Genomic DNA, 15,204 nt, shown 5'->3' with positions numbered 1-15,204 from the left:
TGCCAAAATTGTTCCTACCAACAAAATTAACGTCCAAACTAGCGTTGCTACTCTCAATCAAAGAAGATAGTGGCATGTCATTAGGATCTAAAGGAGCATTTCTACTACCATCCAAATTCATCAACTCGTCCATCTTAGCGCTAAGCGAGTTAATTTCTTCTATAGCATGTACGTTTTTGCTAGCAGGTGACCATTCAGTGTGCCACTAAGAGTAGTTGGTCATGATATTGTCTAGGAGTTTTGTAGCGTCTCCTAACGTGATTTCCATGAACGTTCCACCTGAGGCGGAGTCCAAGATATTGCGAGAAGAAAAATTCAAACCAGCGTAAAAGATTTGTATAATCATCCACAAACTCAAGCCATGAGCGGGACGATTTCTAATCATTAACTTCATCCTCTCCCAAGATTGTGCAATGCGTTCATGATCAAGTTGCTTGAAATTCATCATATCGTTACGTAGGGAGATAATCTTAGTCGGCGGAAAATACTTGGATATGTAAGCATATTTGCACTTATCCCAAGAATCGATACTATTTTTAGGCAAAGAAGAAAACCAAGTTTTTGCGCGATCTCGCAACGAGAAAGGAAAAAGCTTCAACTTAATCACGTCGTTATCCACATCTCCTTTATTTTGCATATAACAAAGCTCAATGAAGGTATTGAGATGGGATGCGACATCTTCACTAGGAATGCCAGAGAATTGCTCTTTCATAACATGATTCAGCAAGGCTGCATTGATTTCATACGATTCCGCATCGGCGTACTAATAATATCATTATTATTAGTGCTCGAGAAGTCGCAAAGTTTGGTGATTTCAGCCATGATGACTTCAACAAACAAACAAGAACACAAGCAAGCAAAAAAACCGGCAAAGGAAAATGGCAGAAGGCTAAAGAAAACGGCTAAGGAAAAAGGCAAAAAAGGCAAATGAAAACGGCAAATGAGAAAGGCAAATGGAAACGACAAATGTGAAGTGGGGGAGAGGAAAACGAGAGGCAATTGGCAAAAAAGGTAAATGCAAGAGATGAGTTTGTGACACCTACTTGGATAGGTCTTGATCTCTCCTTCCCCTGCAACGGCGCCAGAAATACTTCTACTACTGCAACAAAAGATCTTCCAATGGCGCCAGAAACAAGCGTGTTGACGGGAGACTATTCTTGTCTTGATACTCCTCAGCAACGGCGCCAGGAATCCTTCTGCTACGGCTACGTCTTTAGGGACTTCCTTGGAAAATATGCAAAGGATTCCCCTTGGCCTTGGAGCCTTGCATTGGTGTTTCCTCGAAGCGGAAAGGGTGATGTAGCACAGCAGTGGCAAGTATTTCCCCCAGTTTTGAGAACCAAGGTATCGAACCAGAGAAAGGATTGCGTCAAGTCACAAGTACCTGCACAAACACAAAAAGCTTGCACCCAAGGCTAGGAAGGGGTTGTCAATCCCTTATAGATTGTTTGCAAAGTGAGAACTGAAAACAACAAAGAGAAGAAAGCAAAGTAAAAGTGAAAGTGGAAACGATAGTTGTGAATAGACCCGGGGGCCGTAGTGTTCACTAGTGGCTTCTCTCATGAAAGCAAGTAGATGCTGGGTGAACGAATTACTGTCGAGCAATTAAGAGAACCGCACAAAGTCGTGACATTATCTAAGGCAATGATTATATCTATAGGCATCATGTCCAAAACAAGTGGACCGATACTTTCTTGATCTACTACTATTACTCCACACGTCGACCGCTATCCAGCATGCATCTAGTGTATTAAGTCCAAAATAACAGAGTAACGCCTTAAGCAAGATGATATGATGTAGATGGACAATCTCATATCTATGATAAAAGCCCATCTTGTTACCCTTGATGGCAACAACATGATGTGTGCCTTGCTGCCCCTTCTGTCACTGGGAAAGGTCACCACACAGTATGAACCCAAAACCAAGCACTTCTCCCATTACAAGAATCATAGATCTAGTTGGACAAACAAAACCCAAGACTTGGAGAGACGTACAAGGATATCAAATCGTGCATATAAGAAATCAGCAAAGACTCAAATATAATTCATAGATAATCTGATCACAAATCCACAATTCATCGGATCTCGACAAACACACCGCCAAAGAGGATTACATCGGATAGATCTCCATGAAAATCATGGAGAACTTTGTATTGAAGATCCAAGACAGAGAAGAAGCCATCTAGCTACTAATTACGGACCCGTAGGTCTGAAGTGAACTACTCATGAGTCATTGGAGAGGCGATGATGTTGATGTAGAAGCCCTCCAACTCCAAAGTCCCCTCCGGCAGGGCACCGGGAAGGGTCTCCAGATGAGATCTCGCGGAAACGGAAACTTGCGGAGGCAGAAAAGTGTTTTCGTGGATGACCTGATTTTTTCTAGATTTTTAGGGAATTTATAGGCCAAAGAGCTAGGGCAGGGGAGCGCTAGGGTGGCCACAAGCCTGGTTGCCGCGGGGCCCCATGGCCGCGGCAACAGGGCTTGTGGGCTCCCAGGGAGCCCCTTGCCTTGGCCCTCAAGCCTCCCGATCTTCTTCCGTTCTGGAAAAATTTATTTCGGGGATTTTATTCCGTTTGGACTCCGTTCCAAAATCAGATCTGAAAAGAGTCAAAAACACAGAAAAAAGGAACTGGCACTTGGCACTGGATTAATAAGTTAGTCCCAAAAAAGATATAAAAGGTAAACAAAACATCCAAAGTTGACAACCTAACAGCGTGAAATCATCAAAAATTATAGATACATTTGAGACGTATCAACAATTCCTTCACAAAGTAAAGTATGGATCAAGAACCTTACCGAGAAGTAACAACCGATAGCCTTTAGTCATTGAAGCACTTGCAATTTATCACAACATCAAAAAGAGTCAAATAAGAGCTTGTAAAGCAAATCCACATACTCAATCATCTTTTCATTGTCTACAATTGCTACAACTCACATGGTACTCATGAGATCTAAGTTTCAGCTGGACACAGAGAAAGCTAGGGGCTTATAGTTTTGCCTCCCAACTGCTTACCTCAAGGGTAATGTTAACAACAATAGTTTATGAATGCTTACCTCCAAGTTGACATATGAATATAGATCTTTCCCTAGCATATGACGGTAGCCTATATAAAGGCGAAATAGGGAATTGGTGAAGATCACCATGACTCTTTCAAGGGCAAAAAGTAAAGGTACAACATAGGCCCTTCGCAGAGGGAAGCAGAGGTTGTCATGCGCTTTTGAGGTTTGGATGTGTGTCCTCTTAGTGCGGAGGAACGTCACTTTATATTGCCTCCTGTGATAAAGAACTTTATTATGCAGTCTGTCGCTTTTATGTCTTCCTCATCACAGGTTCGTACAAAGCTTATTTTCCACACACTAATAGATCATACATATTAGGGTGCAATTTTTATTGCTTGCACCGATGACAACTTACTTGAGGGATCTTATTCAATCCATAAGTAGGTATGGTGGACTCTCATGGCAAAACTGGGTTGAAGGTTTATGGATGCACAAGTAGTATCTCTACTTGGTGCGGGACTTTTGGCTAATATGAGGTGGAAGCAATCGTCACGTGCTAAGGGATCTCTAATCATATAGCATTGTTCGGAACCAAACAAACACAATCCATTATGTTGTCTTCCTTGTCCAACATCTACTTCTAGGCATGCAATAGTTAGTGAGTGTTCACAATCAAAGATGGTGTCAAAGATGATGTATTCATATGTGAACCTCTCCTTCCTTATCACATCCTATTAATTGCAACAATGACAAAGGTCTACGTTTGTCTACCCTCAACAAGTTTCAATCAACCTTCTTTTTATATGTGAAGCCATCACTTCCCATAAGATCATTACATGATCTTTCATGCTTTTGTTCTTTTCTCACACTTTTGATCATGGCAAGAGACAAAGCCCTCAACTAAGACACTCTTTATTTTGTGGCTCACGAGCTCGAATACATCGGGGGTGACACAAAGAAAAACTCAAGACTAAAACACTAAGACTTTTAATCTACTAGAGAAAGAGAAAACTGAAAAGGAACAAACTAAAACAAAGGTAAAGGCAAAAGATGTGATGGTGGTACGATACCGGGGCAACTCCCCAAGCTTGGCACAAGCCAAGGGGATTGCCCATACCCATGCTCAGTTGTCTTCCTTTGGAGGTGATGGTGGTGGAGTTGTTGCAGAGGTCTTGAGCTTGTTTAATTTCCACCTGAGCATAAAATTCTGCTCCCTCAGATCATCATTTTCCTCTTCATGCTTCAACACCCTTTGGCATAATTCCTGCTTACTCTCCTCCTAGAAACGAGAAGGGATAAACAGAGTCTTAGGTTTCTTCCTTGAGTCAGGGAGGCTCGACTTCTTGAACTCCACATGGGTGTTTCCAGGTGGAGGTAGAGGAGCCTCCTCCTCATCGGAACTTGTTCCTCCCTTCCCCTTGGGTTCATAATCTTCTTCCTCATCAGTGGTCCAGCCATAACGATCCAAGTCCCCATAGACCTTGGGGTTAGCAAGGTAATCAGCCACATAGCTCTCCCCCTCTGAATCCTGAGAAGACATCTTGACCTAGATCTGCGGCAGAAAAACAAGCTCGAAATGAAAACAGAGGAAATCTGCGTGATACGAGGGTCAGACCTTACGGGAGAATATATATTGATTTTTTCCGGACCAGAAGGAGTACTCAGCGTGAAAACGGAGTCCGGAAGGCACACGAGGTGGCCACAAGCCCCCCAGCCGCGGCCTGGGGGTGGGCCCGTGCCTGGCAGGCTTGTCGCCTCCTCGCGCACTTTCCGGACTACTTCCAATTTTTCTATTTTTTCAAATAATCCAAAATGGAGAAAAATTCCTACTGGAAAAGTTATGGAATCTGTTTTCTTACTGAATCACATACCTCTTCGCTTTCGGAGTCTGAAACAGGCTGATAAACATCCCTTAGGTATTCCTCCGGAGTTATGGTATTGATGATATTGCTTTCAACATTTATGGGAGTACCTGAGATATAATGCATGATTCTCTGCCCATTTACAACTCTCGGACAATTACCTTCCGTGTTGTTGATCTTGATAGCACCGGAACGATATACTTCCTCAACAATATAGGGTCCTTCCCATTTAGAGAGAAGCTTGCCTGCAAAAAATCTTAAACGAGAATTATATAGCAAGACATAATCACCTACATTGAACTCACGCTTTTGTATCCTCTTATCATGCCAACTCTTAACCTTTTCTGGAACAACTTGGCATTCTCATATGCATGAGTTCTCCATTCATCAAGCAAGCTAATGTCAAATAACCTCTTCTCACCAGAAAGTTTGAAATCAAAGTTGAGCTCTTTGATTGCCCAATAAGCTTTATGCTCTAGCTCAAGAGGTAAATGACATGCTTTGCCGTACACCATTTTGTACGGAGACATGCCCATGGGATTCTTCTAGGCAGTTCTATAAGCCCACAGTGCATCATCGAGCTTCTTAGACCAATTCTTTCTAGACCTGTTGACAGTCTTTTGCAGAATTAGTTTAATCTCTCTGTTGCTTAGCTCTACTTGACCACTAGACTAAGGGTGATAGGGAGACGCAATTCTATGGTTGACATCGTACTTAGCAAGCGTTTTACGGAAAGCACCATGAATGAAATGTGAACCACCGTTGGTCATTAGATATCTAGGGACTCCAAATCTAGGGAAGATAACTTCTTTAAGCATCCTGATAGAAGTGTTGTGATCAGCACTATTAGTGGGGATAGCTTCTACCCACTTAGTGACGTAATCAACAACAACTAGGATATGAGTATACCCGTTGGATTTTGGAAAAAGGTCCCATATAATCAAAGCCTCAGACATCAAATGGTTCGATGAAAAGTGAATAGTTCATAGGCATTTCCTGACGTTTACCGATATTACCTACTCTTTGACATTGATCACAAGACAAGACAAACTTACGGGCATCCTTGAAGAGAGTGGGCCAATAGAAACCTGATTGCAATACCTTGTTTGCAGTTCTATCTCCCGCATGGTGTCCTCCGTAGGCCTCGGAGTGACACTTCTGTAGGATCTGTCCCTATTCATGTTCAGGTACACAACGTCTAATAACACCATCTACTCCTTTCTTATAAAGGCGAGGATCATCCCAAAAGTAATGTCTCAACTCGAAGAAGAATTTCTTCTTTTGCTGGTATGTGAAACTAGGTGGTATATATTTGGCAACGATATAGTTTGCATAATCAGCATACCACAGTGCACTAAGTGAAGTATTGATGACATTCAATTGCTCATCAGGAAAGCTATCATCAATAGGTTGTGGGTCATCAAGAACATTCTCCAACCTAGACAAGTTATCTGCTACTGGGTTATCAGCACCCTTTTTGTCGACAACGTGCAAATCAAATTCCTGTAGCAAGAGAACCCATATGATAAGTCTAGTTTTAGCGTCCTTCTTCTCCATGAGGTACTTAATAGTAGCGTGATCAGTGTGAATAGTGACTTTGGAATCAACTATGTAAGACCTGAACTTTTCACATGCAAACACGACTGCTAAAAACTCCTTTTCCGTAGTAGCATAGTTTCTTTGGGCACTGTCTAGAGTTTTACTAGCATAGTGAATAACATTCAACTTCTTATCAACTCTTTGCCCTAGGACAACACCAACAACATAATCACTAGCATCACACATGATTTCAAACGACAAGTTCCAATCAGGTGGTTGAACAATAGGTGCAATTATCAAAGCCCTCTTAAGTATTTCGAAGGCTTCCTCACAATCATCGTCAAAGACAAAAGGAATATCCTTTTGCAAGAGATTGGTAAGAGGCCTAGAAATCTTAGAGAAGTCTTTAATGAACCTTCTATAGAAACCAGCATGACCAAGGAAACTTATTATACCTTTGATATCTGTGGGGTATGGCATTTTCTCGATTGCATCAACTTTAGCCTTATCGACTTCAATACCTCTTTCAGAAATTTTATGTCCTAAGACGATGCCTTCATTAACCATAAAGTGGCACTTCTCCCAATTCAAGACAAGATTGGTGTCTTTACATCTCTGCAAGACTCGATCAAGGTTGCTGAGGCAATCATCAAAGGAAGACCCGTAAACGAAGAAGTCATCCATGAAAACAGCAACAATCTTTTCACAAAAGTCAGAGAATGTAGCCATCATACATCTTTGAAAGGTGGCATGTGCATTACATAAGCCAAAAGGCATACGTCTATAAGCAAAGGTACCGAAAGGGAAGGTGAAAGTGGTTTTCTCCTGATCAGATTGTGCAACTCGTATTTGGGAGAAACCAGAATAACCGTCTAGAAAGCAGAAGTGTGTGTGTTTAGACAATCTTTCTAGCATTTGGTCGATAAAAGGCAAAGCGTAATGATCTTTCCTAGTGGCTTTATTCAATTTCCTAAAATCGATCACCATCCTATAGCCAGTAATAATCCTCTGTGGGATCAATTCATCCTTATCATTAGGGACAATGGTAATGCCTCCATTCTTAGGGACGGAATGCACCAGACTCACCCAATCACTATGAGTGACAGGATAAATAATACCTGCTTCCAGGAGCTTTAGTATTTCTTTTCTTACTACTTCTTTCATCTTAGGATTTAATCTCCTTTGATGATCAACAACTGGTTTGAAATCAGGATTAGTTTTAATCTTGTGCTGGCATAGAGTGGGACTAATGCCCTTAAGATCATCAAGAGTATATCCAATAGCAGCACGGTGCTTCCTCAGAGTTTTTAGTAACTTCTTTGCTTCATGCTCTGAGAGGCTAGCACTAATAATAACATGATATATCTCTTTTTCATCAAGATAAGCATACTTAAGAGTATGAGGCAACTGTTTAAGCTCAAACACAGGATCACCCTTTGGTGGGGGTGGATCCCCAAGCAGTTCAACACGCAAGTTATTCTTAAGGATAGGATATTGTTCTAAGACAACTCTATCTATCACATCCCTTTCATCCATATGCATATCATTTTCATGCTCAAGCAAGTATATCTCTAAGGGATCAGTAGGAGGTACATAAATAGAAGCTAAGGCAATAGTTTCATCCTTACTAGGAAACTCCCTTTCATGAGGTTGTCTACCAAACTTGGAGAAATTGAACTCATGTGACACACCTTCAAAGCCAACAGTGACAGTTTGCTTCTCACAGTCAATATGAGCATTGACGGTATTGAGGAAGGGTGTGCCAAATATGATGGGACAAAAGCTATCTTGGGCGGTAGAAAGAACGAGGAAATCAGCAGGATACTTCGTTTTACCGCACAAGACTTCAACATCCCTAACAATTCCCACAGGGCAGATAGTATCTCTATTGGCAAGCTGAATAGTGACATCAATAGGTTCTATCTCAACAGGTGCAATCTCGTCTTTGATTTCATCACATAAGGATTGAGGTATTGCACTAACACTAGCACCCACGTCACATAAACCATGATAACAATGATCTCCTATCTTAACAGAAACAACAGGCATGCCAACAACATGCCTATGTTTGTCTCTAGCATGAGGTTTAGCAATTCTAGCAGCATCTTCACAGAAGTGAATATTATGTCCCTCAACATCGTCGGACAGAAGATCTTTGATAATAGCAATGCTAGGTCCAACTCTAATTTACTCAGGGGGTGTAGGTGTTCTAATGTAGCCTCTACGTATCACAGTTGAAGCTTTAGAATGATCCTTTATCCTAACAGGGAAAGGTGGTTTCTCAATGTAAGCATTGGGAACAATAGGATCATTATAGGCAATGACTATCTCTTTAACTGGAGTGGGTTTAACTACATTGACTTCTAAAGGAGGATGATATTTAAACCACTTGTCTTTGGGGAGATCAATATTAGCAGCAAATGAATCACACAATGAAGCTACTATCTCAGAGTCAAGTCCATACTTAGCGCTAAAATCACTAAAGGTATTTGTTTCAACAAAGGATTTAACGCAATAAAACTTGAAATTCATACCTGACTCCTTACCTTATTCAAGCTCCCAATCTTCAGAGTTGCGTTTAATTCTCTCCAATAAATTCCATCTGAAGTCAATATCTCTCTTCATAAAAGAACCGGCACAATAAGTGTCAACCATGGTGCGATCATCATGAGAAAGCCGAGCATAGAAGTTCCGAATGATAATTTCTCTCGATAGCTCATGGTTGGGGCATCAATATAACATTGATTTAAGCCTCCCCAAGCTTGAGCGATGCTTTCTCTGTCACGAGGCAAAAAATTATAAATATAATTCCGATCACGATGTATTAAATGCATAGGATAAAACTTTTGGTGAAATTCCAATTTCAGCCGATTTTAGTTCCATGATCCAGTATCATCACATAGCCTATACCATGTCAACGCCTTATCCTTCAAAGATAAAGGAAAGACCTTCTTCTTGACCTCATCCTCGGGCAAACCTGCAAGCTTAAATAAACCACAAACTTCATCTACATAGATTAGATGCAAGTCTGGATGTGATGTTCCATCTCTTGTAAAAGGATTAGCCAGCAGTTTCTCAAGCATACCCGAAGGAAATTCAAAGAAAATATTTTCAATAGGTGCAGCAGGTTGAGGAGCAACTATTTGTGCTTCCGTTCAAGGTGAAGATACCCCGAACAAGCCCCTCAAAGGATTAGTTTCCATAGTGACAAGTGACAATAAATTTCAGCACACTATATGAATGTTTCCTTACCAAGTTCCACTTACCAAAGGCGCTTCACTCCCCGGCAACGGCGCCAGAAAAGAGTCTTGATGACCTACAAGTATAGGGGATCAATTGTAGTCCTTTCGATAAGTAAGAGTGTCGAACCCAACGAGGAGCAGAAGGATCTGACAAGTGGTTTTCAGCAAGGTAAAATCTGCAAGCACTGAAATTATCGGTAACAAGTGATTGTGTGGTGAGATGATTCGTAGCAAGCAACAAGTAACAAAAGTAGCAATGGTGAAGCAAAGTGTTCCAATCCCTTTTGTAGCAAGGGAAAAGCCTGGACAAAGTCTTATAGGAGGAAAAACGCTCCCGAAGACACACGGGAATTTCTGTCATGCTAGTTTTCATCATGTTCATATGATTCGCGTTCATTACTTTGATAGTTTGATATGGGGGTGGACCGGCGCTTGGGTACTGCCCTTACTTGGACAAGCATCCCACTTATGGTTAACCCCTCTCGCAAGCATCTGCAACTACGAAAGAAGAATTAAGACAAAGTCTAACCATAGCATTAAACTAGTGCATCCAAATCAGCCCCTTACGAAGCAACGCATAAACTAGGGTTTAAGCTTCTGTCACTCTAGCAACCCATCATCTACTTACTACTTCCCAATGCCTTCCTCTAGGCCCAAATAATGGTGAAGTGTTATGTAGTCGACGTTCACATAACACCACTAGAGGAAAAACAACATACAACACATCAAAATATCGAACGAATACCAAATTCACATGACTACTATTAGCATGACTTATCCCATGTCCTCGGGAACAAAAGTAACTACTCACAAAGCATCATCATATTCATGACGAGAGAGGTAATGAGTAGCATCAAGGATCTGAACATAAAATCTTCCACCAAGTAATCCAACTAGCATCAACTACAAAGATTAATTAACACTACTAACACTACTAGCAACCTTACAAGTACCAATCGGAGTCGCGAGATGGAGATTGGTTACAAGTGATGAACTAGGGTTTGGAGATGAGATGGTGCTAATGAAGATGTTGATGGAGATGAGTCCCCTCTTATGAGAGGAGTGTTGGTGATGACGATGGCGACGATTTCCCCCTCCGGGAGGGATGTTTCCCCGGCATGATCGTCCTGCCGGAGCTCTAGATTGGTTTTGCTCAAGTTCCGCCTCGTGGCGGCGGCAAATCCTTGAAAAAGCCTCCTCCTGATTTTTTTCCAGACGAAACCCTTCATATAGTAGAAGAGGGGGGGCAGAGGGCCAGCTGGGTGCCCACAAGCCCCCTAGGCGCGGCCAGGGGGTGGTTGCGCCTAGCAGGCTTGTGGCCACCTGCTGGCGCCCCTCTGGCACTTCTTCGGCCCAGTATTTTTTTTATAAATTTGGAAAAAAGTCCTTGTTGATTTTTACGGCGTTTGGAGTTGCGCAGAATAGGTATCTCAAACTTGCTCCAATTTCAGGCCAGAATTCCAGCTACCGACATTCTCCCTCTTCAAGTAAACCTTGCAAAATAAGAGAGAAAAGGCATAAGTATTGTACCTGAAGTGAAATAACAGCCCCAAAAGCGATAAATATCAACATGAAAGCATTATACAAAATGGACGTATCAGGATCTTGAGATGGTTCGTGGGACGGATCGTGGGACGGTTCGTGGGACGGTTCGTGGGACGGATCGTGAAGACATACCACTACATCAATCGCGTTTATTAAGACTTCCGCTTAACGATCTACAAGGGTAAGTGGATCCGATCTCCCTCTCGTAGATGATCATCACCATGATAGGTCTTCGTGTGCGTAGGAAATTTTTTGTTTCCCATGCAACGTTCCCCAACAGATGTATCTTGAAGTTCACACCCTTGCAGATGCTAATATCCGTTTGGAGTGGTGTGGAGGCACAATGCTCCCCAAGATGCCACTAAGGCCACCGTAATCTCCTCGCGCCCTCGCACAATGCAAGATGTCGTGACTCCACTAAGGGACCTGATACACCTCCAACGTATCTATAATTTTTGATGGTTTCATGCTATTATCTTGTCAAACTTTGGATGTTTTGTATGCCTTTTATATCGTTTTTGAGACTAACCTATTAACTCAGTGCCAAGTGCCAGTTCCTGTTTTTTCCATGTTTTTCACCCCTTTTAGAGGAGGATTTTAAACAGAGTCCAAACGGAACGAAACTGCCAAAAAGATTTTTTCCGAAACAGAAAAAGACCGGGAAGCATGAGAATCAGGACAGGAGGTCACCAGGGACCCCACAAGCCCCCTAGCCACGGCCAGGGGGCCCCGCACCTCCCAGGCTTGTCTACTCCCTGGGCCTCCTGTGCCCTAGGTCTTTTGTCTATAAATTCCCTAAAATCCCAGAAAAAAATCAGGAGATCATCGAAAGTACTTTTCTGCTGCCGCAAGCTTCTGTGTCCGCAAGATCCCATCTGGGGCATGTTCTGGTGCCCTGCCGAAGGGGGATTCGAATACGGAGGGCTTCTTCATCAACACCATGACCTCTCTGATGATGCGTGAGTAGTTCACCATAGACCTACGGGTCCATAGCTAGTAGCTAGATGGCTTCTTCTCTCTCTTGGCTCTTCAATACAAAGTTCTCCATGATCTTCATGGAGATCTATCCGATGTAATCTTCTTTTGCGGTGTGTTTGTCCAGATCCGATGAATTGTGGATTTATGATCAGATTATCTATGAACCTTATTTGAGTTTCTTCTGATCTCTCTTATGCATGATTTCATATTCTTGTAATTCTCTTTGAGTTGTGGGTTTTCTTTGGCCAACTATATGTATGATTCTTGCAATGGGAGAAGTGCTTGGTTTTGGGTTCATACCGTGCGGTGACCTCACCCAGTGACAGAAGGGGTAGCGAGGCACACATCATGTTGTTGCCATCATGGGTAAAAAGATGGGGTTTTCATCATTGGTTTGAGATTATCCCTCTACATCATGTCATCTTGCTTAAAGCGTTACTCTGTTCGTCATGAACTCAATGCACTAGATGCATGCTGGATAGCGGTCGATGTGTGGAGTAATAGTAGTAGATGTAGAAAGTATTGGTCTACTTGTCTCGGACGTGATGCCTATATGTATGATCATTGCCTTAGATATCGTAATGATTTTGCGCGGTTCTATCAATTGCTCGATAGTAATTTGTTCACCCACCGTGATATTTGCTATTTTGAGAGAAGCCTCTAGTGAACACTATGGCCCCCGGGTCTACTCCACACCATATTTTCAGCCATACACTTTTTCTTCGTTTCACTTTCCGCCTTCAGATCTCACTTTGCAATCAATCTTGAAGGGATTGACAACCCCTTAATAGCGTTGGGTGCAAGCTCTTTTGTGTTTGCGTAGGTACTCTAGACTTGACGAGATTCTCCTACTGGATTGATAACTTGGTTCTCAAACTGAGGAAAATACTTACTGCTCCTCTGCTGCATCACCCTTTCCTCTTCAAGGGAAAAACCAACGCAAGCAAGTCTCCGTCAACGTGTCAATTTCTGGCGCTGTTGTTTGAGAAGTAGCAAGAAGGATTTCTGGCGCCGTTGCCGGGGAGGATCAAGTCAAGAACTCATCTAAGTAAGTGTCACGAACTCATCTCTTGCATTTACTTTGTTTGCTAGTTGCCTCTCGTTTTCCTCTCCCCCACTTCACCAATTTGCCTTTTTTGTTTGCCTTTTCGTTCGCCCTTTTTTCTTGCTTGCTTTCTGTTTGTCTGGGTGGGATAGTCTACCTGTCTTCATGGCTAGATCCACCACTTCGAACGATACTCCCGAGAGCGAAGTCCTCAATTTCAAACAAACTGAGGAAGAAAACTTAAAGGACGCTTGGTGTTGGGGATATTATCCGTTGGGTAACCCACCTTAGTTGGGTCGGGTCACCAAGGCTGGCGACTCATCTCCAAGTGGTTCTAGCCTTGGCCCAGTAAGGCCGGGACTCGTATGGCGGTTCAGGACCTTCGGGAGGAGTCCCTAGTAGAGAAGGTCTCCAAGTCTTGGAAAGATGGCGACTTAGAGATCTGAAGAGTCACGATTTGTGAAAAGGAAAGGACCCTTGTAAACCCTAAGGACTCGACCTGTATATAAAGGTGAGTCCCAAGGAAGGAGAGGGCGGGTTAGAAATCATCGAGTGCTAGGTCAGGCGAGTTACGCCCTCCTTGTAATCGAAAGACCATTAATACAACACAAAGAAGGACGTAGGCTTTTACCTCCTCACGAGGGGCCGAACCTGGGTAAATCTTTGTCTCGCTCCCGTTCAACCCATTTGAGTCGCCACCAAGGTGCGATGGCTCCAACACTAAGTCCTTTCACGAGGACAGCTGCCGTGACAAAACCACGATAGTTGGCGCCCACCGTGGGCCCTGCGCACGGTGGAGTTGAGTTCTCAAAGGGAGCCCTACCAGGGTTTGGGAGCTACGCAGCGGGGCTCATGACTCGGAGCCGCTGCGGGAAGTACTACATCAACAACTTGCAATGGGGGCCCGAGGCCGATTCGATTGAATCCGGTTACAGGGTCCCCTTCGGCAAGATCAGCGTCTTCATCGGCATGATTGGATCGCCCGTGTCTGAGCCGGACACCTCCTCCGACATCGTCGAGCCGGCCAGGTACGTCCGCCCGGTCGTGACGCCAAACCTAACCCGTCCGGTCTTTGTTGGATTCACGCAGGGATATGAGGAGCCAGAACACTCAGCGACCCAGGAAACCACGCCGGTCAACACTGATGACGAATCGTCCATGGGCGCTTCAGATTCAATCCAGTCTCTACACGGGGGCTGCCTTAGGGGCTTGTCACTGGCCATGGACCCCGAAGTTCTTGACCGGACCCGCCGTCAGATCGCCGTTTACATGGCAGGGGCGACTCAACCCTCGCCAAACCCGGCAGGCGGGGATGGAACTGGCGAGACGTCTAGAAGCCCGGCCGCGATTTTGGTGGAGTTAGCAGCGGAAATAACAAGGCTCATGGCGACCCCCATCACACCAGAAAACCAGGAGGTGGTAAACACGGAACCGACGAAGCTAAGAGAAGGGGTGGCAAAGGCTCAGCGGGACGCCGAGGTGGAGGCCGCCAGGATCGAGACCCGGCAGGCTCAAATTACCGCTATGATAGCTCGCTTGAATACCGACAACTCGCGGCTCGAAAGGCACCAACGCGCATCTGACGCTGTCCATCAGCGGAGGCACCAGGGTCGCTTGCCCCCTGATCTCAACCCGACCCGCCTGTTCGACACTCCACGAACTTCTGGGGCAGGAGTCGCCCCGGGGGGAGGGCCGGGCCACCACCGAACCCGCCGTTTCAGCGAGCTGCGGATCGCGTTCCAACCCGGTGGACAATGTCCTTGCCGCAACTCGCCATTTAGAATCCCTTCCGATTCACTGCAACACACCAGCCGAGATAGAGGCAAGGAACGCCATTGAGATGTTGAAAACGACGGTGGTGCAAAACGCCCAGTTCTCGCACAGCCTAGATCGGCTGCACTCCACTCCCCAGGCAAGCCGCACCAGGAGTCGGCCGGAGGACCAGCCCGCTATAACCAGTGGACCGCGACCCTTTCCCCAGGTCAATTCGCCT

Source organism: Hordeum vulgare, chromosome 4H, assembly GCF_904849725.1.
Source record: "Hordeum vulgare subsp. vulgare chromosome 4H, MorexV3_pseudomolecules_assembly, whole genome shotgun sequence".
NCBI lineage: Eukaryota > Viridiplantae > Streptophyta > Magnoliopsida > Poales > Poaceae > Hordeum > Hordeum vulgare.
The sequence above is the reverse complement of the archived record's forward strand: the minus strand, read 5'-3'. Positions refer to the sequence as shown.